Source organism: Neoarius graeffei, chromosome 16, assembly GCF_027579695.1.
Source record: "Neoarius graeffei isolate fNeoGra1 chromosome 16, fNeoGra1.pri, whole genome shotgun sequence".
NCBI classification, from domain to species: Eukaryota; Metazoa; Chordata; class Actinopteri; order Siluriformes; family Ariidae; genus Neoarius; species Neoarius graeffei.
Window position 1 is genome coordinate 18,215,920 of NC_083584.1, and position 23,377 is coordinate 18,239,296.

The 23,377-nt window shown below is 42.6% G+C and overlaps 1 protein-coding gene across 2 annotated transcripts in view; it reads left to right on the forward strand.

Annotated features, from left to right (window-relative positions):
* p2ry11 (purinergic receptor P2Y11) overlaps positions 1-23,377 on the forward strand; it is a 60,302-nt gene that overhangs the window by 29,327 nt on the left and 7,598 nt on the right. Inside the window, exon 1 of one of the 2 annotated variants that reach the window (XM_060941997.1) lies at positions 18,026-18,204. The exons of the other annotated variant lie outside the window; for it this stretch is intronic. The gene's annotated coding sequence lies outside the window, so the exon portion shown is untranslated. Of the gene's footprint in view, positions 1-18,025; positions 18,205-23,377 lie in introns of those variants that run through there. 2 annotated transcript variants of the gene reach the window in all.

The window sequence follows — 23,377 nt, forward strand, 5'->3', positions numbered from 1 at the left end:
GTGAACTCATCAATGCAAAAAGACCTGGACGCCCACAGAAGACAACAGTGGTGGATGATCGCAGAATAATCTCCATGGTGAAGAGAAACCCCTTCACAACAGCCAACCAAGTGAACAACACTCTCCAGGAGGTAGGCGTATCAATATCCAAATCTACCATAAAGAGAAGACTGCATGAAAGTAAATACAGAGGGTTCACTGCACGGTGCAAGCCACTCATAAGAATAAAAAGGCTAGATTGGACTTTGCTAAAAAACATCTAAAAAAGCCAGCACAGTTCTGCAAGAACATTCTTTGGACAGGCGAAGGCGTGGTACAGCTCATGATCCAAAGCATACCACATCATCTGTAAAACACGGCAGAGGCAGTGTGATGGCTTGAGCATGCATGGCTGCCAGTGGCACTGGGTCACTAGTGTTTATTGATGATGTGACACAGGACAGAAGCAGCCGGATGAATTCTGAAGTATTCAGAGATATAAATCCAACCAAATGCAGCCAAACTGATTGATCGGCGTTTCATAATACAGATGGACAATGACCCAAAACATAAAGCCAAAGCAACCCAGGAGTTTATTAAAGCAAAGAAGTGGATTATTCTTGAATGGCCAAGTCAGTCACCTGATCTCAACCCAATTGAGCATGCATTTCACTTGTTAAAGGCTAAACTTCAGACAGAAAGGCCCACAAACAAACAGCAACTGAAAACCGCTGCAGTAAAGGCCTGGCAGAGCATTAAAAAGGAGGAAACACAGCGTCTGGTGATGTCCATGAGTTCAAGACTTCAGGCAGTCATTGCCAACAAAGGGTTTTCAACCAAGTATTAGAAATGAACATTTTATTTACAATTATTTAATTTGTCCAATTACTTTTGAGCCCCTGAAATGAAGGGATTGTCTTTAAAAAATGCTTTAGTTCCTCACATTTTTATGCAATCATTTTGTTCAACCCACTGCATTAAAGCTGAAAGTCTGAACTTCAACTGCATCTGAATTGTTTTGTTCAAAATTCATTGTGGTAATGTACAGAACCAAAATTAGAAAAATGTTGCCTCTGTCCAAATATTTATGGACCTAACTGTATAATAAATGAAACAAAGTCAATATTTGGTGTGAGACGACCCTTTGCTTAAAAGAAATAGTGGTCTCAGATCCAATGAGTGCAGTTTTATGCGGAAATGAGCTGTAGGTTTTACTGAGCATCTTACAGAACCAGCCACAGTTCTTCTGGACACTTTGTCACATTTGCGTCTTAATTTTGCATCAAAACCCAGTAGCCTTCATTATGTTCTCTTTTTTAATCTGAAACGTGCTCTCTGATGGAATATGCTGCTCAGATACAAACATTTGTTTTTCTGTAACATTTAATTTTGTGCTGGAAAATGAACGTTTGGACTCTAAAATGTTTTCATACTGACTCGATAATGTAGAAGTCATAAAATAGAAATCCATAACAAAAAGTTTGTATGAAAAAAAATAGAGTGCCGAAAACTTTTGAACAGTACTGTGCATCTCATTTACACGAACTGCAGAAATACAGGTTAATACAGACGATGCGACAGTGAGTGAATTAAAGGAAAGAACTCAGATAGTTACAGTTATCCAGAGGAAGCGAAGCTGATCTCATTTGACCATACACAACTTTATGCATTCTATTCTCGAGATGTTTGTCTATCCGTCCATCTGTGTGTGCTTCCATCCTGAGATTCTCATAAGATAGATAGATAGATAGATAGATAGATAGATAGATAGATAGATAGATAGATAGATAGATAGATAGATATCTTTATTGTCATTCACCTGTACATTCAAAATGCACATTTGAATAAAATTTTATTCCACTGGCTTACATCAACATAACTGCCGCATATAATTACTGCACATAATCCAGTAACCAAAAATACCAAATTTACAAGTAAATACTAAAAAAAAAAAAAAAAAACCTGAATAGAATAGAATATACCAGAGATGGACAAAGTACCCAACTTCATTACTTAAGTCAAAGTACAGATCCCACTTTTCAAAAGTTACTCCGATACAAGTGAAAGTTGTACAGTCAAATTTTTATGCCTCCACCACCGTAAGGTGCAGGAGGAATTATGTTTTCGGGTTGTCCGTCTGTCCGTGCGTCCGTCTGTCCGTCCGTGCATGCGTGCGTGCATCCGTCTGTCCCGAAACCTTGTGAATGTGATATCTCAAAGACTAATGAAAAGAATTTCACCAAACTTTCACCATTTGTGCGCTTTGGGACAAACATGAACTGATTAGATTTTGAGATCAAAAGGTCTAAGGTCAAGGTCACTGTGAGGCAGTGGCGGCTGGTAATCTTTCAAACAGGGGAGGCTGGTCGGTTACGATATTTCCAGATTTTAAAAGAAAAAAGAAAAAACACATCAATTTTGCCCATACTCTTACCTCTGATCTGGCTGATTGTTGGCAGGGTCACAAACTGTGAAATAACAGGCTCTTTTGGCCCATTAGCCTACTGTCCAATATACATGATGGTGGTGTTGGGGGGGAGTATATTTTAACATTTTATATTTTAAAATTGTGGCATGTTGTTTAAAAATTGATCATTATTGAAAGCAGCTCTTTGTCAGGAACCTCAGCAGTAACAGCAGAGTGTTCTGGAATAGGCACAAGCACTGACCTTGGGGAGCCAAACATAGAGCTGGGTGCCACACATTTCATTCAATGACACTTTCCCTATATTTTACTTATTTTGACTGAGAAATGTTTTATTGACAATTTTGATAACCCTTCACTTTTAATCCAGGTCTGTAGTGTGAAATGTTCTCGGCTGTGTTTTTGTTTAAAAATGTTTTCCAAATTGTAGCTGTGTTTAATTCATATCCAGAAAAATATATATTCCAATATAATATACTCAGCATAAACATTTTAAATAGATTCTATATTTTTGGTCCATCCATGACATATTACTAAAATAGCCTATTTACTGTTGTTGATGTGGGTCACTTGCTGTTAGCCAATTCACTTTCTCGTACCAGGAGAGCTGAAAGGAATGAGTATTATTCCCTACCTTTTTCACCAAGTCAATTTGAGGCGTTGGTCTACCCTGCTCTTTAATTTTAATTTTTTCCTCGAAAGGAAGACTGGCAAATGGCTTCGCCAAAATTAAATCAGCAATGCTTGGCATCCGTGCGCAGCTTTCTTGCTAGCTGACTAGCCCCCTCAAGTTCAAGTTCAGTCACTCAAATAAACGAAATTTCTGGAACTAAGATAGCAAACTTGACAACACTATATTTACACTTTATTTACAATGAAAATATATACAAGCTAAAAAAGCTGGTAGAAACCGTATGTAATGAATGAAATCGAAATGTAAGCTGATCTCTTACAATACACCACAGCACTTGCAAATCCGCATGGGACTGAACTGAAATTCACCGCTGCCTGTCTATAGTTGAAACGAGCTGTCAATCAAAGAAAATATCCGGCCGCTTTCACCAATCACCAGTCTCCTCGTGGAAAGCTTTGCCATGTCCCTCCCATGTGAGGCTCAGAGTCCGTAGGCGGGCATTTTCGCAGTATTTGTCCAATAATCATCTTGCATTTTGAGATTGAAAAGCGCATAGCTCCCAAATGCCATTGAAGTCCACTGAGGCTGGGCTGCATCGTGCTGTCACGAGGGGGAAAAACTCACGCACACATTAGGCGAACTGGGGAAAGTTATAACGGAATGATTTCGCACTGTAGTTGGGTTGAGCACATATATTTCTATGGTTCTGGATCTGAAATAGCAATGTTATAAGGTCGGCTATAACATAAGCCTAGCGCAATTCATCCTACACGATGTTCGTCATTTTTAGAGGAGGCTGAGCCTCCCTCGTTGTCTTAGAGCAATCGCCCGTGCTGTGAGGTCAAATGTCTGTCCGAAAACCTTGTGAACACAATATCTCCAAGGCTGATACAAGTAATTTCACCAGGTCAAGATTACTGTGAGGTCAAATGTCCATCCCCAAATCACAACTTAATAAGGCATGTAGTCTACCGGGCGGAGGCATCCCCATTGACGCCGTTGGCGTCGAGTTCTATAGTTACTTAAGTTAAAGTACTGAAGTACTCGCTTTTAATAATACATAAGTATTAAAAGTACATTTTCTGTCAACGCATTGTTGTATTATTGCCACAACGCTTACAAAACCTAATGCCTCTGAAGCAACTGACTGGATTTACTGACTAACTTGTAAAACCTGTAGCACTGAAGCTCCACCTGACATGCTAGCAAACTCTTTTCAAACTCGAAATCAAATTGGGTAGCTAATGTTACTAGAAAAGAAAGATTTCTAAATTCTGTTTATTTGGCAAGATTATGCGAAAACATTTGTCATGCTCCGCCCCGGACATCCACTCCGGAGATTACGGATCTCTCACACCAGCGCCGATCCTGGACGGGAATTCACATCCTGGTTTTCACCGCTGCCTATAAATATGCCGTTCTCAGTCTCTGATTTCTCCAGAACGTCTCGTTTGCTACTCTAGCCATTTCTGTGCCTTTTTACGTCTCATGGTTTTTTGCCCTAGCTATTTTTCTGGTTCATGGTTTTTTTGCACTAAGGTTTTTTTTTTCTTGTTCATGGTTTGTTGCACTAGCATTTATTCTTGTTCATGGATTTTTGCACTAGCATTTTTGCCCTTGCTTGTCTCGTGTTTTTGTCAAGTTTTTTGTCTCTTTTTTTCCCCCGGACTATTTTTGCCATTTGTTTCTTGTCCTGTTTGTTTACCTTTTTGCCACGCCCTTTTTCCCTGGATTAAATCACCTTATTTATTGGATAATTGTCTGTGTTCTGCTTTTGGATCCTATCTCACCACACCTCCACCACCCCTAACAATATTTCTGAAAGAACTTCAGATAAGTTAACGTTATTCATGTTAGCGTAACTCTGTTTTTACATGCTAACTAACACTGTCAATGTTAGCCGTGGACAAGGCGATGGCAACTTGGCAGGCAAATCCATAGAAAGTCATTTGACTAACCAGACTGCATAGCTATTATAACGTTATCGCTAGCTCTAAAAGCACAGACAACTTTATTGCAAGCTTTCTCTTGGATTAAAACATTTACATCCCTCAATATGCTTCCGCAAGTTGGATGGCAAATTTTTGTAGGCTGTGATGTGGTTCATTTTCAGCAAACAAAGCAAACATTTAAAATGAAATGAATCTTTTAACCTTTCAGAAAACTGATACATGGGTTCTAGGTATGGCCATGGGTGTGTGTGCATTCCCCAGAAGAACCGCCTCCTTCCATTCTGCCATCAACTAAAACAATCGTGTTCAAATAACGCTGCTGAGAAATCATTGAACTTGATTTTATCCAGTCTATGGACGTGACGTGACCCTAGTGATTACTGATAGACTGCCTCAGTGTCACCTGCGAAAAAAATCAATCACATTTTAGAAAAGAAAAAAACATCCACTTTCAAAGCCGCTTCATAGTAACGAGTAACGAAGACCTTGACAGAAATGTAGTGGAGTGAAAAGTACGATATTTGTCTTTCAAATGCAGTGAAGTTAAAGTCATAAGGTTAAAAAAAAATGCTCAAGTAAAAGTACAGATATTCAAAGTGTACTTAAGTACAGTACTCAAGTAAATGTACTTCGTTACTGTCCACCTCTGGAATATACTAACCATACTAGATAGTCACAGTATATTGCACAATAAAGAGTTTATAGCAACATGTAAGATATTGCACATCGTCCACATAGTGAGTTCTTGTCCAGATATATATGATAGGGCATTATTTAGAGTTCAGGAGTCTGATAGCTTGGGGAAAGCTATATATTTAGCGTTATTCTCAAGAATGTTTGTAGGATGTATATGGAATTGTTATTATAACCAGCAGATGAACAGATTAGATTTTGGAGTGGATCCTAACCGGGTCAAAGTCACAGCAATGTCTGACAAAGGGTTTCTTCAATAAAATCCTTCCTGTTTGAAACATTTTAAAGCTAGACGGGCTTTCGATTTCATAAAAATCAGTGAAATTTAGTTCCTTCTGAAATGTGGTCATTATGACATGTTTATTTCTGCAATATCTAAAAAAAAAAAACACACAAAAAAAACCCCAGGCCATTCTGTGGCTGAGAAGTTATTTAATTTGAGGGGATGCTCTAGAAAATTATGTGCATGAAATTGCTTGCTTTGCACAGTCAGAGGAAGTCCGTGTGCACATGTGCAGGTTTCAGTGTTGCCAGATACTGCTGACATTTTCCAGCCCAAAATACGTTCAAAACCCGCCAAAATGCACTTAAAACCGCCCAAAATGTAAAATGTACTTGATGCCTATCTTGTAAAGTAAAAATATGCAGCTAAAGACCAGTATACTATTTGTAAATCGAACAACAATGCAAACAATTTCTAAATGGCAACATGAGACCGTCAGTGCTGGAGGTGAAAAATCTGCTGTCTGGTACTCGGCTCCGTATGGTTGAATCAGATTATAACTTTGCAATCATCTGCTGTGTTCTGAATCCTACATGCACCAGTAGGTGACGCACGAGCATAATATTATGTAGGCTATGTTAGGCTACGATGCATATCTAACATCTGCATTGCTGAGGTTATTTATTTTTTATTTGTCTTTTATTTATCTTTTTATTTATCCTGTTTGTTTTATTAATTTTTAATATGGATTGGATTGGATGTAGACTAGTGGACGTAGACAGTACATAGAATGTGCTGCATCAAAGTCCTTCTAAGGCTATATAAGTGTCTCTGGCTGCATTCTCACACAGAACGTTGGTGCAAAATATTTATAAACATCTGATAAAAACCCTCCGAACTAACGTCAAACCCGCCCAATTTTTATCAACCAGCCCAAGCCATTTTTTGCCCGCAAAGTAGAATTCGAAACCGCCCAATTGGGCGGGAAACCACCCAATCTGGCAACACTGGCAGGTTTACCTCCTTCTTTTCCTCCTTCTTTTGGGTTTTACAGCAGCTGGCATCCACAGTGTTGCATTACTGCCATCTACAGGTTTACCTTTGAGCATGCACTGACAGCTACATCGTTCTGTCGCTAAACGAACAGCTGATCACACCGAGGTGCTCGCTGACCGCCGATATTTATTAGTTTGGTCCTGCATTTCTTTTGCAACATAACATCTTTTCTTCTTGCTTTCCGTTACTGTAGTTGGTCTTCCACGTTTCATTCGCACACTCACGTCCCCCATTTTTCTCTTCTGTTTCAAATTTGTATCCCACAATTAGATTAGATAAAACTTTATTTATCCCTTTGGGAGGGTTCCCTCAGGGAAATTAAGATTCCAGCAGCATCATTACAGATAAACAGAGAAAAGAAATAGAGAAAAAACTTCTAGATAAATAAAAATAAATTAAGTATTTACATATACAAATATAAAAGAATAAGACATGGGGAAGAGAGGAAGGGGGAAGGGGGGAGAAGGGGGGTTAGGGTGAGTGTGTGTGTGTGTGTGGGGGGGGAAGCAGGAAAGATATTGCACTTTATATTGCACATTGTCCGGTATTGCTTATTGTTAGGCTAGGCTACTGCTCCTTCCCATCCTCTGTCCTCCTGTTACCCCTCCTCCCCCCCAGAGAGGAGTTGTACAGTCTGATGGCGTGAGGGACAAAGGAGTTTTTGAGTCTGTTCATCCTGCACTTGGGAAGGAGCATTCTGTCACTGAACAGGCTCCTCTGGTTGCTGATGACAGTGTGCAGAGGGTGACTGGCGCCGTCCATGATGTTCAGTAGTTTGTCCATAGACCTCTTCTCTGCCACCGTCACCAGAGAGTCCAGCTTCATGCCGACCACAGAGCCAGCCCGCCTGATCAGTTTGTCCAGCCTGGATGTATCCTTCTTGGATGTGCTGCCCCCCCCAGCACACCACAGTGTAAAACAGGACACTGGTGACCACAGACTGATAGAACATCCACAGGAGTTTCCTGCAGATGTTAAAGGACCGCAGCCTCCTCAGGAAATATAGCCTGCTCTGTCCCTTCCTGTATAAGTGGTTGGTGTTGCAAGTCCAGTCCAGTTTGCTGTCCAGCCACAGCCCAAGGTACTTGTAGGAATCCACAGCCTCCACCTTGACTCCCTCGATTAGAACTGGTCGTGACCTTGGTCTGGACCTCCCAAAGTCAATGACCAGCTCCTTGGTCTTCGAGGTGTTGAGCTGCAGATGGTTCCTGTTGCACCACACAGCAAAGTCCCTCACCAGGCTCCTATACGCCTCCTCTCTGTCGTCACTGATACACCCAACAATGGCGGTGTCATCGGCAAACTTCTGAATATGACACAGCTCCAAGTTGTAGCAGAAATCCGCCGTGTACAGGGTGAAGAGAAGAGGGGCCAGCACCGTGCCCTGGGGTGCTCCAGTGCTGCTAATTACAGCGTCAGACGTGATGTCCTTCAGCCTGACGTACTGCGGCCTGTCAGTGAGGTAGCTGGAGATCCAGGTGACCAGGCAGGGCTCCACTCGCATCCTGTTCAGTTTGTCCTGAACCAGTAGGGGCTGGATGGTGTTGAAGGCACTCGAGAAGTCCAAGAAGAGGATCCTCACTGTGCCATTTCCCTTATCCAGATGCGAGTGGGCTCAGTGTAGCAGGTAGAGGATGGCGTCTTCCACACCAACACCTGCCCGGTACGCAAACTGCAGACAGTCCTGAGCATGTTGTACCTGGGGTCTGAGGAGGCTGAGGAAGAGCCGCTCCAATGTCTTCATCAGATGTGAAGTGAGTGCCACCGGTCAGAAGTCGTTCAGCTCGCTGGGCCAATTCTTTTTGGGAACTGGAACAATACATGATGTCTTCCAGAGGGCTGGCACTCTCCCCAGCTCCAGGCTGAGGTTGAAGATGCGTTGGAGTGGTTCACCCAGTTCAGCAGCGCAGGTTTTCAGTAGTCGTGGACACACCTTGTCTGGGCCTGCTGCTTTCCGGGGTGAAGCTTCCTCAGTTGACCTCTGACCTGGTCTGCAGTAATGCACAGAGGAGTCTGTGTTGAAGTGGGGGAGGAAGGGGAGGAGGGGGCTGCTGTGATGACTGGGGGAGGTGTGTTGAGGGAAGAAGGAGAGATGGTTGCAGTGAGGGAGAGGGTGGGGGGGACATGGGCTGGTTGAACCGATTGAAGAAGTCATTCAACTCGTTCGCCCTCTCCACTGTCCCCTCAATGACTCTGGTCTTTGTATTGTGGCCTGTGATGGTTTTCACACCTTCCCAGACCTCCCTCATGCTGTTCTCCTTCAGCTTCTGCTCCACCTTTCTCCTGTAGCTGTCCTTAGCTTCCCTCACACAGCGTTTCACCTCCTGCTGTGCTGCTTTCATCACCTCCCCATCCCTGCTCCTGAAGGTGGCCTTCTTCCTGTTGAGGGCAGCTTTGACTTCCTGTGTTACCCATGGCTTGTTATTAGGGTAACACCGTACAGTCTTAGCGGGGGAGACCACGTCTGCACAGAAGTTGAGGTAATCTGTCAGACAGTGTGTCAGCACCTCTATGTCCTCACAATGTGGGCTAAGCAGCACATCCCAGTCCGTGATGTCATAGCAGTCTCTGAGGGCATCTTCCATTTCAGGGGACCACCTCCTGATGGAGCTAGTTATTGCAGGCTGCCTTTGAACCAGGAGGGTGTACTTCAGCTGTAGAAGAACCAGGCTGTGGTCAGATTTCCCTAGTGGGGGGAGGCAGACCCGGCAGCAGAAGCGGTCTAGTAGCCGGGCATAGCACTGGCTGGGGGTGGGCACACATCAGCGAACCCAATTTTACTAGGGGGGGCCGGGGGCATGCTCCCCCGGAAGAAATTTTTGAAAAAAAAAAAACCCACTCTAAAATGGTGTATTTTGAGCTCTTCAGACACCCTGTTCCGCTGCTATATACAGTATTGTCCGTCACTGAGCACATTTGCAGGGAATATTCTGTTTCATACGGAATATTGGCAGTATTCCGTTTGCGCACGAGTCATGTTGTAAACTCGTTCCGAATACCCAACACTGTATGCGCAAACGGATGATTGTGATCAATGTTGACAGCAAATTAAGATTGATATTTACAATTAAGAGTGCGCAACAGAAGATTACATCACACTCATACCCCCGTGCCACACTCATCCTGCCTGCACAAAGCCTAACTGCAGTCACTGAATCCCTTCTAAGTGAAACCATGCGCATTAAAAGTTATGTCTCAAATCTAGTTTTGTGAAGCATGACAACATTAATCTTTAATACAGATGTGTTTTGTAGGTTAACTGAAATGTCAAAACCAGTTTCTTACCTCCAGTGCTTAGTTTGCAAATCAAACGCCAAGTGCATGACAGCGCAGGGCTGACGAGATGGGCGCAGGCCGAAACGTTAAGAAAACAGTGCGTCATGTATAACTATTTTGTAGCCCATACAGTAGACTTACTATAATCAACAACTCAAGTATAACTATTATGTAGTGATTAAAAATTCAAGCTCACCCTCAGTAAAGCGGTAGGCGACGATGTGCAGCTGCGTGGAAACTTCGCAAGACAGCGTCACTCCACTCCTCCCTGAACTTTTTTGTTAAGTCCTTCTCAAATGCCAATTTGATCAAATTGGCCTTGCATGTGTGCAGCATGCTTTGTCTGTGGTCGGTGAAAACGTTCTTCAGAGTGGAAAAGGAGTTCTCGCAGAGAGCAGTGCTTGCGCCAAAAGTCAGAGCGTGTTTCCATTTCCGTTTAACCAAACCATTTCCGTTTAACCCGGATCATTACGAAATAACCAATCAGATGATTACAAATAGTCTTAACACATTTTAAATTAAGGACTTTTTCTTTAATATTATGCCCTTTTAAAAAAAGAAGCTTTTAATTGTAGTAGCCTGCGATTTATTTATTTATTTATTTTAAATATTGTTAAGCTGTTGGCCCTAGCCTATGACAGGGAGGGCGGGCCCACACTAGGGTGGGCCCACGTGCCTAAATGGGCAGGCCCGGCCCCCAAAGGCCCGCCCATTGCGCCGAGCCTGGGGGGAGGGGTGTGACTCTGTATGCATCCCTCACATTAGCATACAGCAAGTCAATTGTCCTGTTGTTCCTTGTTGGACAATCCACAGCCTGGTAAAAAGCAGCCGAAGTAGAGTCCAAAGTAGTGTGATAAAAGTCCCCAGAAATTATGATAAATGCCTCAGGGTGCTGTGTCTGCAGCCTTGCTGTGACAGAGTGAATCTCCTCACACGCAGCGGCTGCATCTGCCCTCAGAGGGATGTAAACATAGATGGTGATCACGTGACTGAACTCCCTCGGCAGATAATATGGCCGCAGGCTAACGGCTAGCAGCTCCAAGTCCGGGCAACATAAAACTGTCTTTACGGAGATATGTCCCGGGTTACACCAGCAATTGTTCACATAAATGATGAGTCCCCCACCTTTGCTTTTCCCGCATGTGTTAGTGTCTCTGTCGGCTCTCACAGCAGTGAATCCCCGCAGGTCCACGTTAGCATCCGGTACAAGGTGTGTTAGCCATGTCTCCGTAAAGATAAATAAGCTGCTCTCCCGGTAAATCCGCTGGTTGTTCAGAGCGGAAAGCTCGTCAACTTTATTCGGCAGCAAGTTCACATTCCCTGGGCAGTCTTTATCACCCGCTGGGGAGACCTTCCTATCCTGAGCAGTGCAGTTTCCATACCACACTATGATTAAGTTGGTGAGGACATTCTTGACTGTGCATCTGTAGAAGTTGCTGAGGATTTTGGTTGGCAGTCCAAACTTCCTCAGCCTTCTCAAGAAATACAGTCTCTGCTGTGACTTCTTCAGAAGCTGCTGAGTGTTGTGAGACCAGGTGAGGTCCTCACTGATGTGAATGCTGAGGAACTTAAAAGTTCTTACTCTCTCCACCTCTGTCTCCCCAATGTATATTGGGGTGTGCTGCTCCTTCCTCCTCCTCCTAGGATCAATAATCATCTCTTTGGGGGCGTCGTGGCTCGGGTGGATGGGGCGCCGTGCTGTGGGTCCGGGGACCCAGGTTCGGTTCCGACCTGGGGTCGTTTCCCGGTCCCTCCCCGTCTCTCTCTCCCGCTCATTTCCTGTCTCTGCACTGTCCTATCCAGTGAAGGTGAAAGAAAGCCCAAAAAAAGTCTTTAAAAAAAAATCATCTCTTTGGTCTTATCAGTATTTAAGGACAGATTATTTTCCTGGCACCAGGCCCCCAGTCCTGTCACCTCTCTCTTATATGCTGTCTCCTCTCCACCAGTGATCAGTCCAATGACTGTGGTGTCGTCCACAAACTTTATAATGCTGGTATTGGACTCAGAGGCCACACAGTCATAGGTGAAGAGAGTGTACAGCAGAGGGCTCAGTACACAACCCTGGGGGGGGGGGGGTCCCTGTGCTCACAGTTCTGATGCCTGATGTCCGGTTTCCTACTCTGATCTACTGGGGTCTGGTTGACGGAAAGTTCAGTGCCCAGTTGCAGAGGGAAGGTGACACTGCAAGGGTGAGGAGTTTTTCATACAGTCTGTGTGGTATGACTGTGTTAAATGCCAAGCTGCAGTCGATGAATAGCATTCTAACATAGGTGTCCTTGTTCTCTAAGTGAGTGAGGGCTGTATGGATGGCAGTGTTAACAGCATCATCAGTGGACCGGTTCTGTCTATATGCAAACTGTAAGGGGTCCAAGGTGAGTGGTATAGTCATTTTTATGTACGTCATGACTATCTTTTCAAAGCACTTCATTACAGTTGAAGTGAGTGCAATGGGGCGATAGTCGTTTAAGCAGGTCACTGTGTTTTTCTTGGGGATGGGCACCAAGGCCTGAGCAAGGGACAGATTAAAGATGTCCGTAAACACATCAGTCAGCTCAGATGAGCAAGCCCCGAGTACTTGCCCTGGGATGTTATCTGGGCCAGCTGCCTTCTGTGGGTTCGTCCTCCTTAGAGCTGTGCTCACCTCTGCTGAGGACACAGAACGGTGTCCCCAGCTTGCTCTGCACAATCAGAATCCTAGTGTTGGAATTAAGGGTGTCGAAGCAAGCATAGAATTGGTTCAGTTCATCTTGGGAGTGTGCTTTTGTCAGTTATGGCCGCCAGATTTTTCTGCCTGTACTCAGTGATGTGTTGCAGCCCTTGCCACATGCACTGGGAACCTGCAGCGGTGTAGTGTCCCTCCAGTTTCAGCCTATAGTGCCTCTTGGCCCGTGTGATGGAGCTGCACAGGTTGTATCTGGCTTTTTTATATTCTTCAGCATCACCTGAGGTAAACGCAGTGATGTAAGCACATAGCAGGGACCGCACTTCCCCACTGATCCAGGGTTTGTCATTGGGGTAGGTCCTACAGCATTTTGTTGGAATAATGCTTTCAGTGCATGTGCTGATAAAGCCAGTTACAGCTGCAGTGTCCTCCCTCATAGCAGCAGTTTTAAACACATCCCAGTCTGTGCTATCAAACCAGTCCCGAGGCACCAGATCTGATTCCCCAGTCCAGACTTTAATAGTTTTACTTCCTGGGGGGGGGCTCGCTTGAGGAGCTGTCTGTAGGATGGATAGAGGAACACTGAAATGTGGTCTGACTGTCCAAAGTGTGGCTGGGGCACAGCCTTCGGTGTCCTTCACGTTGCTGTACACCTGATCAAGAACGTTACAGTATTCTCTCTTGTTGGGAAGCGCACATGTTGATGGTACTGGGGGAGGACATTCCTGAGGTTGCAGTGGTTAAAATCACTGGCCACAATGAACACAGCATCTGGATACACTGTCTCCTGTATGCTGATGTCATGCAGTGTCCCCAGCACGGTCACGTGATCCGCCTGAAGTGGAATGTAAACAGCCAGCAGAAACACAGCACTGAACTCCCTAGGTAAATAAAAAGGTATGGACTTCACCATTAACGGTTCAATGTCCGCAGAGCAATGCTTTTCAACTACCTGCACATTCCCACACCATCTGTTGTTGATGTACACGCAGACACCGCCTCCTCTCGTCTTCCCCAAGACAAAATGTGCAGTCTAAATCAAAATCTGATTGGTTAAAGGGGAACAGAGGGCAATATATAGAGTAAATATAACAATAAAACACACATTAACGAACCTTATTCAAGACTTACAAAAGTTTTTTGTTCTAAGGTTGGAAAGTTATAGTGTTTTGAAAGTAGCTCGAGCAAACTATTTCCGCAGTTTGAACAGCCCGCCATGATATTAATTTTATCCAATCAGAATGCACGTTCATTTTCTCTGCGTAACACTCATGACGTATGTATGTGCCCAGTTTCGTTGGCTCATTGAGGTTGGGAATAGCACGTGTGAAATACCTGTTTCTGCCGCTTGCGACGATTTCGCAAGTCCACGGGTGGCGCCTATCTCATTGCAGCAAATAAATTCTGCTGGACTCGTGAGCAACTCCACGTTACATTTTCCACACGAGCACCACGCCGTGTCACCTGCACGCAGACGCTCTGCCCCACGCTCGCCATGCCCATGGTCAGCATCAGTCTCATCCAGGCCCGGCACCGTGGGGGGGTGAAAGGGGGCGTCGCCCCCTCGTGGCTACAGCCCCACCCCCTCAACGGAGACTCAGATCACTTAATTGTTTTCTTAATTGTTATTGTGGGTGTATGTGTGAAATGCTGACACAGCCGCGCACACACAGACCTGTGATAAGGACAAGGGGAGGGGTCGTGCGGGCAGGGGTTTTACATGTAGTCTACACTTACAAGTGCACTGTCTCTGCAATATGCAGTCAGTTTACGGGAGTAGTCTTTCCCCCACCAAATTAAACGAATTCAATCACAATATTGTGAATCCATTTTCTTTCTTTGTAGGCTAAGTTTATCTCCGTTTATGTTGGTGTATGTGTTCATATATGGTCCGCTTTGTGCGCAAATAGCGTAAGAATATGTGTCGTTGATGTCACCCCCCCATGCAGCGGGGGTGAAAATTCATCACTTCAGAGTGTTTTGTCCCCTACACGCCTAAACTGGGATCGCGGATTAAGTGGTTAGCGTTGACTCGGTGCGAGTCAGGAAGGCTATTACTGGTGCAGCCGCAGGAACTGTTGATTTTTTTTAATTATGATTTTGGCCGCCGAGCCAAGTACCTTAGACTTGCATTGACGTTTTGTTTTCATGCCGCGGAGCTATTTGTATGTATTTTAAATTTAAAGGACTTGCCTCTAGGTTTGTGTGTGTTGTTTTATGTTTGGCATCTTTCCGGTTGTAACGCGTGTCTGTGAGAAAATTGGAGGGGAGGGTTAACAGGTGGGCACGGGTGTTGATAAAGCGCAACTGCCCTGGTAATATGTCACATGATTTTCCTGTACTAAAGCAACCTTCGGGGCCGTGGTTTTGTGGTTGGCGCAGTTAATTGTTTGAAACACGTTGTCAGACCGCCATCACTACTACACACTATATGAAAAATATTTGCCCCCTTGTGATTTCTAATTGCCCCTTAGTAAACTGTTCCTGGCGCCGGGCCTGGTCTCATCCTCACTGTCATCTGAGCTTTCTTCTCTTATTTCATCACCGGAGTCGAGAGTACCTCTCCTAGGTTCAAACTGGTACCCTTCTAAGCCATAGCCTGCTTGCAGTGTGTCTTGCGGGATCTCTTCGTATGATTCGACAGAGCTGTCGCTTTCACTTGATGTGCCCGACGCCATAATTACACGCTTATCTCCTCTATTTCGGAGAGTTCTGCTAGTGCAGTGGGTAGCGCTGACGTCACGGTCTTTTAAAAATGGCGACTCTTGTGCGGTTTAGCATATAAAGTATTATATTTACAATTACCAAGATATTTCGTTGTTTTCTAGTATATAAATTTGATAGAATACTTAAGAATACGTTACTTTGTCACATCAGCAACTGTATATATTATATTTGGTACCCCTTTAATTCATCTGTCACTTCCTACATAAACATACACTGCCATAGCCTTCTGTCCCAGCAGTGAAGTCCTAGCCAATGAGTGAGCCAGCTCTAAACTCTTCTCAGCCTAGAGACAGCAAACAAAGAAATCTAATTTGACTCGTTCAATATCATACTAGCCGAATGGAATATATCTGATATACCACTCAACGCCAGCCAATGATATTTAAATGCTTGCTCTTAATTTGGAGTGTGGAGTGCTGTCGTGCTGGGTTTATGGAGTGTTTTTGTATTTATGATTGGTTTGTTGAGTAACCTTTAAGATCATCAACAAAGACTAATTCCAACAAAGACTAATTGGGATGAAATGGATAGGACTGGGAAGAGATGGGAAGAAAGATCTTATGTTTGATGAATGTGAGTGTTCTAGTTGTTGGGACAGGACTTCTGTTTAACTGCCACACATTCCATTCTTCCTGTGTGTGTAAGCAGACCTTAGAGCACTACAGACTTCAGTGTTGCCAGGTCAGTAGTCATCTCACCCTCTTGGGATCTTGAAATGATATAGATTCTTTCTTTTACATTTTCATCTGTGGGATGGAGGTTGATATTCATCTTCAGTAACCACTTTTATCTTATGTGTATGCGTATGTGCTGTGGATATAATAAAAGTAATATCAGTTAGTAATAAATCATCAGTTGAAAGATTATATCAGTAAACATAAGGGAATGGATATAACCTGCTGTGTACAAGAGCATTATAGTGCATCAGTGAATTAGTCTGCCCATTCTCATAGATATTGCATATAACCAATACAATAGATGGCCAAAAGTTTATGGACACCTGACCATCACACCCATATGTTCTTGTTGAACAGCCCAACCCCATTTAGTTACTCTTTTCTGTTATAATAAGCGCCACACTTCTGGGAAGGCTTTTCACTTGATTTTAGGGCATGGCTGTGTGAATGTGTGTTCATTTTGAGTGAACTCGGGCACTGATGTTCGGTGAGGTCTGGGGTGCAATCGGTATTCCAGTTCATCCCAAAGACGTTCAGTGGGGTTGAGGTCAGGGGTCTATGCAGGACACGAGTTCTTGTACTCCAACCTTAACACACCATGTCTTCATGGAGCTCGCTTTGTGCACAGGGGAACAGGTTTAGGATAATATGCAACCTCATATTGGACGCAGTAGCTAGTGCTGCTGCCTCGTAGCTTTAGGGTCCGTGGTTCAAGTAACCTGACATTGTGATGTTTTCAATGTTCTCTCAGTGTCTGTGTAGGTTCCTCCAGGTTCACTTTCCAGGGTTTTCTCACAACTTCAAAAAAGATGCAAGTAGGTGGATTGGCTACATGTGTGTGTAGTTCCATATTCACCATACTGTATGGTGTGATAAGCTCCAAATCTAATCGGACACTGATGAAAACACAAGGCATTACTGAAGATGAATGAATGTCAAAACATGTAATACAAGTGTTGCCAGGCAAAACAAACCTCGCCAAGTGGCACTTATGATGAATATGAAGGAAGATATCGTGATAAAACGATTTTGGTTCTGATTCTCTGCTGCTCTCAGCCAATCAGAACACACTGTACTGCTTACTGCTCTCAGCCAATCAGAACACACTATACTGCACGATTGTTACACTCTTACAGCATGATGACATAGTGGCTACCGCCTCTATATGAAGCAGTAGCCACAAAGACCTTGACCGGATGACCCCTAAAATGTTGGAGATTCTATGTGAGACCAATACCCGTCTATCCTGAAAGTTTCATGAAGATTGGTCCAGCCATTTTCTCGTAACATCATTAACACAAAACAAACCCCACTGAAAATACCTCGCCCCCTGGTAGACTCCATCTCGGCCAAGGTAAATATGTAACCATTAAACAGGTTACAAAGGAAAAAATATATAGTTCCATGTTTATTTGCAGGCAGATCGTATAGGTTTGTGACTGGCTTTTGGTGACCCCCCAAAAAAAATACATTAGGTCTACAACTGGTCTTTGCCAAGCTTCCCAAAAGCATCGTAGCACAAAGATCATTAAATGGTAGAGCAAGCAGCCCAATTAACACTCTTTCCTAGTTAAGATGCTCTTAGCTTTAAGAGCCTTTTGGGAAACCAACCACTGGTTTTATCAGACAAGATGAATTCCAACAGACTTGGCAACCCTGAGAGTTATGTGGACAGAGGGATCCGAACAGAGATATCAGCCTCTAATGCGTGACTGGTTAGACATTTGGTATTGTTAGAGTAATTTAGCTACTAAGAAGCCTACAATTTTGCTACTCTTTGGATCTTGTTAATATTTCTACAGTTTAGCTCCTGAGGTATTTCACTTCAAGCAATGTGTAATGGTTTCCCTTAAAAAGAAGAAAAAAAAGGAGCCTGACTACTGAAGGGACAGCACAGCAGGTCAGGTTTACTTTTGTGTTTGTTTTTTAGTAGAAGTGTCAACTTCATCTCATCTCATTATCTCTAGCTGCTTTATCCTGTTCTACAGGGTCGCAGGCAAGCTGAAGTCCATCCCAGCTGACTACAGGTGAAAGGCGGGGTACACCCTGGACAAGTCGGCAGGTCATCACAGGGATATAATAATAATAATAATAATAATAATAATACAAACAAAACGCCTGGTGTAACATTACCAGAGACGGACAAAGGACCCAACTTCATGACTTAAGTCAAAGTACACGGTGACCGATCACGAAATCCAGGGACACATGTTGGCCAGGGGGCATTTTCAGTTATTGACAGATTCAGAAAGTACAGTTTCTAAGCTTTCCAATGATGCCTTCCATGTGGATATCTGACAATATTTGAAGAATGTGTGGCCTTTTGAAAGTGCATACCTCTTAAAACAGGGAAGGAAGAAAATCGCCGTCAAAGTTTTCCTTCTCAGTTACTCTGGGTGCAGGGAGGGCACATAATGGTGCTCATTTGCATGACATTAAGGAAAGCCCTACCCCCTACAAGCTAGCACGATGCTACTTTCATGTAAACAAAGATCACCACATCAATTTTCCTTCCATGCAAAGTATGCCCAACACAATTATGAAGTACAAAAATAAGTCCTAAAGTATACTTTAACGTTTTGTGGTTGAAAAATTACTCACACCATAAGAAAGAAAGATAGCACGATGATGACACAACTAACACAATGCTAGTTTCATGTAACCAAACCACAACACTCTCCGTTACATGCAAAAATAACCACACAACCTTAGATTAATAAACTTACCCCATCAGAAAGAGAAACGTTGCCTTGCACACATCAATGCCTCTGATGGAATATATAGTCCTAGAACACTTCCTTTTGGTTGGGGTTTTTTTGCTAGAAATGGTCATCTCCGATGTAACTACTGTGCGTCTGTTTGCTTCGTGGTGTTTCAGCTCCTCTGCGATCTGTTTAGCTTGCTCTATATTCATTCAATAGTGAAATTACATGCCTGTATGCAGCTTAAGTAGCCACGAGCTCAGCTCGTATCATACAGCTGATTGGCGAAAAAAAAAAAAAGAGACTTAAATCGTCACGTGAATGGCCCATATGGTAATTTACCCACACACCCCAGCAGGCTACAGTCCTGACAAAAACGAGACAATTTGCAACAAAAAATGTATGCTTTTCCAGCAAAACAATCTATTATCTGAAATACTGATTGCATTCTTCAAGATCTCAACTTGCACATTATGGAAAAAAACGAAAATCACAAATTTTGAAAAAAAAATGCTTCTTTTGCGATTTTCTCACATTCGTTTCGGCCGACATGTGTCCCTGGATTCCGTGATCGGTCAATGTTACTTCGATACAAGTGAAAGTTGTCCAGTCAAATTTTTACTTAAGTACTGAAGTACTTGCTTTTAAAAATACTTAAGTATTAAAAGTACATTTTCTGTCAACACATTGCTGCATTATTGCTACAATGCTTACAAAACCTAATGCCTCTGAAGCAACCAACTGGATTTTGTGAATTCACAAAATGAACACATGCTGTGCCAGTTAAACATGTTAAGCTAATCAGTGAAGCGCCACCTGACATGCTAAACTTTTCAAACTCAAAATCATATTGGGTAGCTAATGCTACTAGAAAAGCAAGACTTCTACATTTTGTTTATTTGGCAAGATTACGCAAAAAAATTTCTGAAAGGACTTTAATGTTATTCATGTTAGCATAACTCCGTTTTTACATGCTAGCTAGTTAAGTTGGACACCGTTAGTTATGTGCTAATGTTAACCATGGACAAGGCTACGGCAACTTGGTGGGCAAATCCATAGAAAATCATTTGACTAACCAGACTGCATAGCTATTGCAACATTAAAGCTAGCTCTAAAAGCACAGACAACTTCATTGCAAGTTCTCTCTTGGAATAAAATGTTTACAGACCTCAATATGCCTCCGCAGGTTGGACGGCAAGTTTTTGTAGGCTGTGATGTGGTTCGTTTTCGGCAAACAAAGCAAACACTTAAAATGAAACGAATCTTTATTCCTTGCAAAAAACTGAAACATGGTTCTAGGTATAGCCATGAGTGCGTGCATTCTCCAGAAGAACCACCTCCTTCCATTCTGCCATCAACTGATCATGTTCAAATAAAGCTGTTGAGGAGTCATTGAGCTTGATTTTATACAGTCTATGGACATGACCCTCGTGATTACTGATGGACTCGGTCACCTGTGAAAAAAAAAAACCATCACGTTTTAGAAAAGAAAAGAACCATCCACTTTCAAAGCTGCTTCACAGTAACGAGGACCTTGATAGAAATGTAGTGGAGTAAAAAGTACAATATTTGTCTTTCAAATGTAGTGAAGTTAGTCATAAGTTACCAAAAAAAAAAAAACTATTGAAGTACAGATACTCAAAGTGTACTTAAGTACAGTACTCAAGTAAATGTACTTCATTACTGTCCACCTCTGAACATGACAGATAAAATATTCAGTTAAAATGCAATAAAAGCTCAAAGTTAAGAATTCAATTAAAAAAACAGAATTTTAAAAGCAAGCATTGTACAAGGAAGGTATTTTCTCTGTCTTAAAATGGATTTAAATTCACCCAGGGTCATCAGCTTTGATAATTTCAAGTCCCTTTGTAAGTTGTTCCAGGATGAGTGAGTAGCATATTTAAAAGCCTTTTTTCCGAAGTCTGTTCTCACTCCAGGGACCAACATCTGTAACGTGGTATTAGAGCGCAGGCCATGTCGCTTTTGTTTTAGACGCAAGTACAAAGAGAGGAACTAGCCCAAGAACAGATTTATAGACAAACACCAACCAGTGTGAGTCTGCAAACAGACAGAGATGGACAATCTGCTTTACTATACACTAATATATGTTATATTACAGTGGTGCTTGAAATTTTGTGAACCCTTTAGAATTTTCTATATTTCTGCATAAATGACCTAAAACATCAGATTTTCACACAAGTCCTAAAAGTAGATAAAGAGAACCCAGTTAAACAAATGAAAATATACTTGGTCATTTATTTATTGAGGAAAATGATCCAATATTACATATCTGTGAGTGGCAAAAGTATGTGAACCTTTGCTTTCAGTATCTAGTGTGACCCCCTTGTGCAGCAATAACTGCAACTAAATGTTTCCAGTAACTGTTGATCAGTCCTGCACACCGGCTTGGAGGAATTTTAGCCCGTTCCTCCATACAGAACAGCTTCAACTCTGGGATGTTGGTGGGTTTCCTCACATGAACTGCTCGCTTCAGGTCCTTCCACAACATTTCAATTGGATTAAGGTCAGGACTTTGACTTGGCCATTCCAAAACATTTAACTTTATTCTTCTTTAACCATTCTTTGGTAGAACGACTTGTGTTTAGGGTCCTTGTCTTGCTGCATGTTCCACCTTCGAGATTCAGTTCATGGACAGATGTCCTGACATTTTCCTTTAGAATTCGCTGGTATAATTCAGAATTCATTGTTCCATCAATGATGGCAAGCCGTCCTGGCCCAGATGCAGCAAAACAGGCCCAAACCATGATGCTGGTGGTATGTTTCACAGATGGGATAAGGTCCCTCTGCTGGAATGCAGTGGTTTCCTTCTTCCAAACATAATGCTTCTCATTTAAACCAAAAAAGTTCTATTTTGGTCTCATCTGTCTACAAAACATTTTTCCAATAGCCTTCTGGCTTGTCCATATGATCTTTAGCAAACTGCAGACAAGCAAGCAGCAATGTTCTTTTTGGAGAGCAGTGGCTTTCTCCTTGCAACCCTGCCATGCACACCATTGTTGTTCAGTGTTCTCCTGATGGTGGACTCATGAACATTAGCCAATGTGAGAGAGGCCTTCAGTTGCTTAGAAGTTACCCTGGGGTCCTTTGTGACCTCGCTGACTATTACACGCCTTGCTCTTGGAGTGATCTTTGTTGGTCAACCACTCCTAGGGAGGTTAACAATGGTCTTGAATTTCTTCCATTTGTACACAATCTGTCTGACTGTGGATTGGTGGAATCCAAACTCTTTAGAGATGGTTTTGTAACCTTTTCCAGCCTGATGAGCATCAACAACGCTTTTTCTGAGGTCCTCAGAAATCTCTTGTTCGTGCTATGATACACTTCCACAAACTTGTTGTGAAGATCAGACTTTGATAGATCCCTGTTCTTTAAATAAAACAGGGTGTCCACTCACACCTGATTGTTATCCTATCGATTGAAAACACTTGACTAATTTCACCTTCAAATTAACTGCTAATCCTAGAAGTTCACATACTTTTGCCACATATGTAATATTGGATCATTTTCCTCAATAAATAAATTACCAAGTATAATATTTTTGTCTCATTTGTTTAACTGGGTTCTCTTTATCTACTTTTAGGACTTGTGTTCTAGGTCATATTTATGCAGAAATATAGAAAATTCTAAAGGGTTCACAAACTTTCAAGCACCACTGTATATTATACTATATTTAATCTGAATGCTCATTCACTAAAGATTGCAACCGGGCCAATTCCTTTCTCCTACAATATTCTTGCAAGTGTTCTCAAACAGCAGGTATTTTTTCATTGATATGTTAATACATTAATGTTAATACATTTAAATGACAAATGTAACACCAAATTCAGGATGTCATACAATAAGGTCCATAATACTGAATGCAGAAAATTCTAAGCATGAACTCCCTTCAGTTTCAAGCCTCTACATGTGCACTGATGGCTCACCCTTCCCAGAATCCAATTCATTGTATTTGTATAGGTAATCGTATGGGGCCGAGTAAAATTAAGGATTAATTTCACGAGTGATTTCGAAGTTTTGAAAATTGCCCGAGTCAAAGCGATGAGGGCAATTTCAAAACTTTTGAAATCATGAGTGAAATTGATCCTTAATTTTACGAGGAGCCATACAATTACTTGTTTATAATATATAGGGCCAAATTCAGAAGCCATTCAAGTTCACAACATTTGTCATTCACGTTTTCTGAACCAATCAGGGCGCAAGACTATCTTGCATGTTTGAATCAGTTTCTAAAGCGTCTTTCATCGTGGCACAGCAACACGAAACACAGCATTGCTGAGTCAGCCATTTTGTTGACAAAATTTGCTAATTTTTGTAATTGTAACCAAGCAATGAAGTAGCCAATAGCATTTC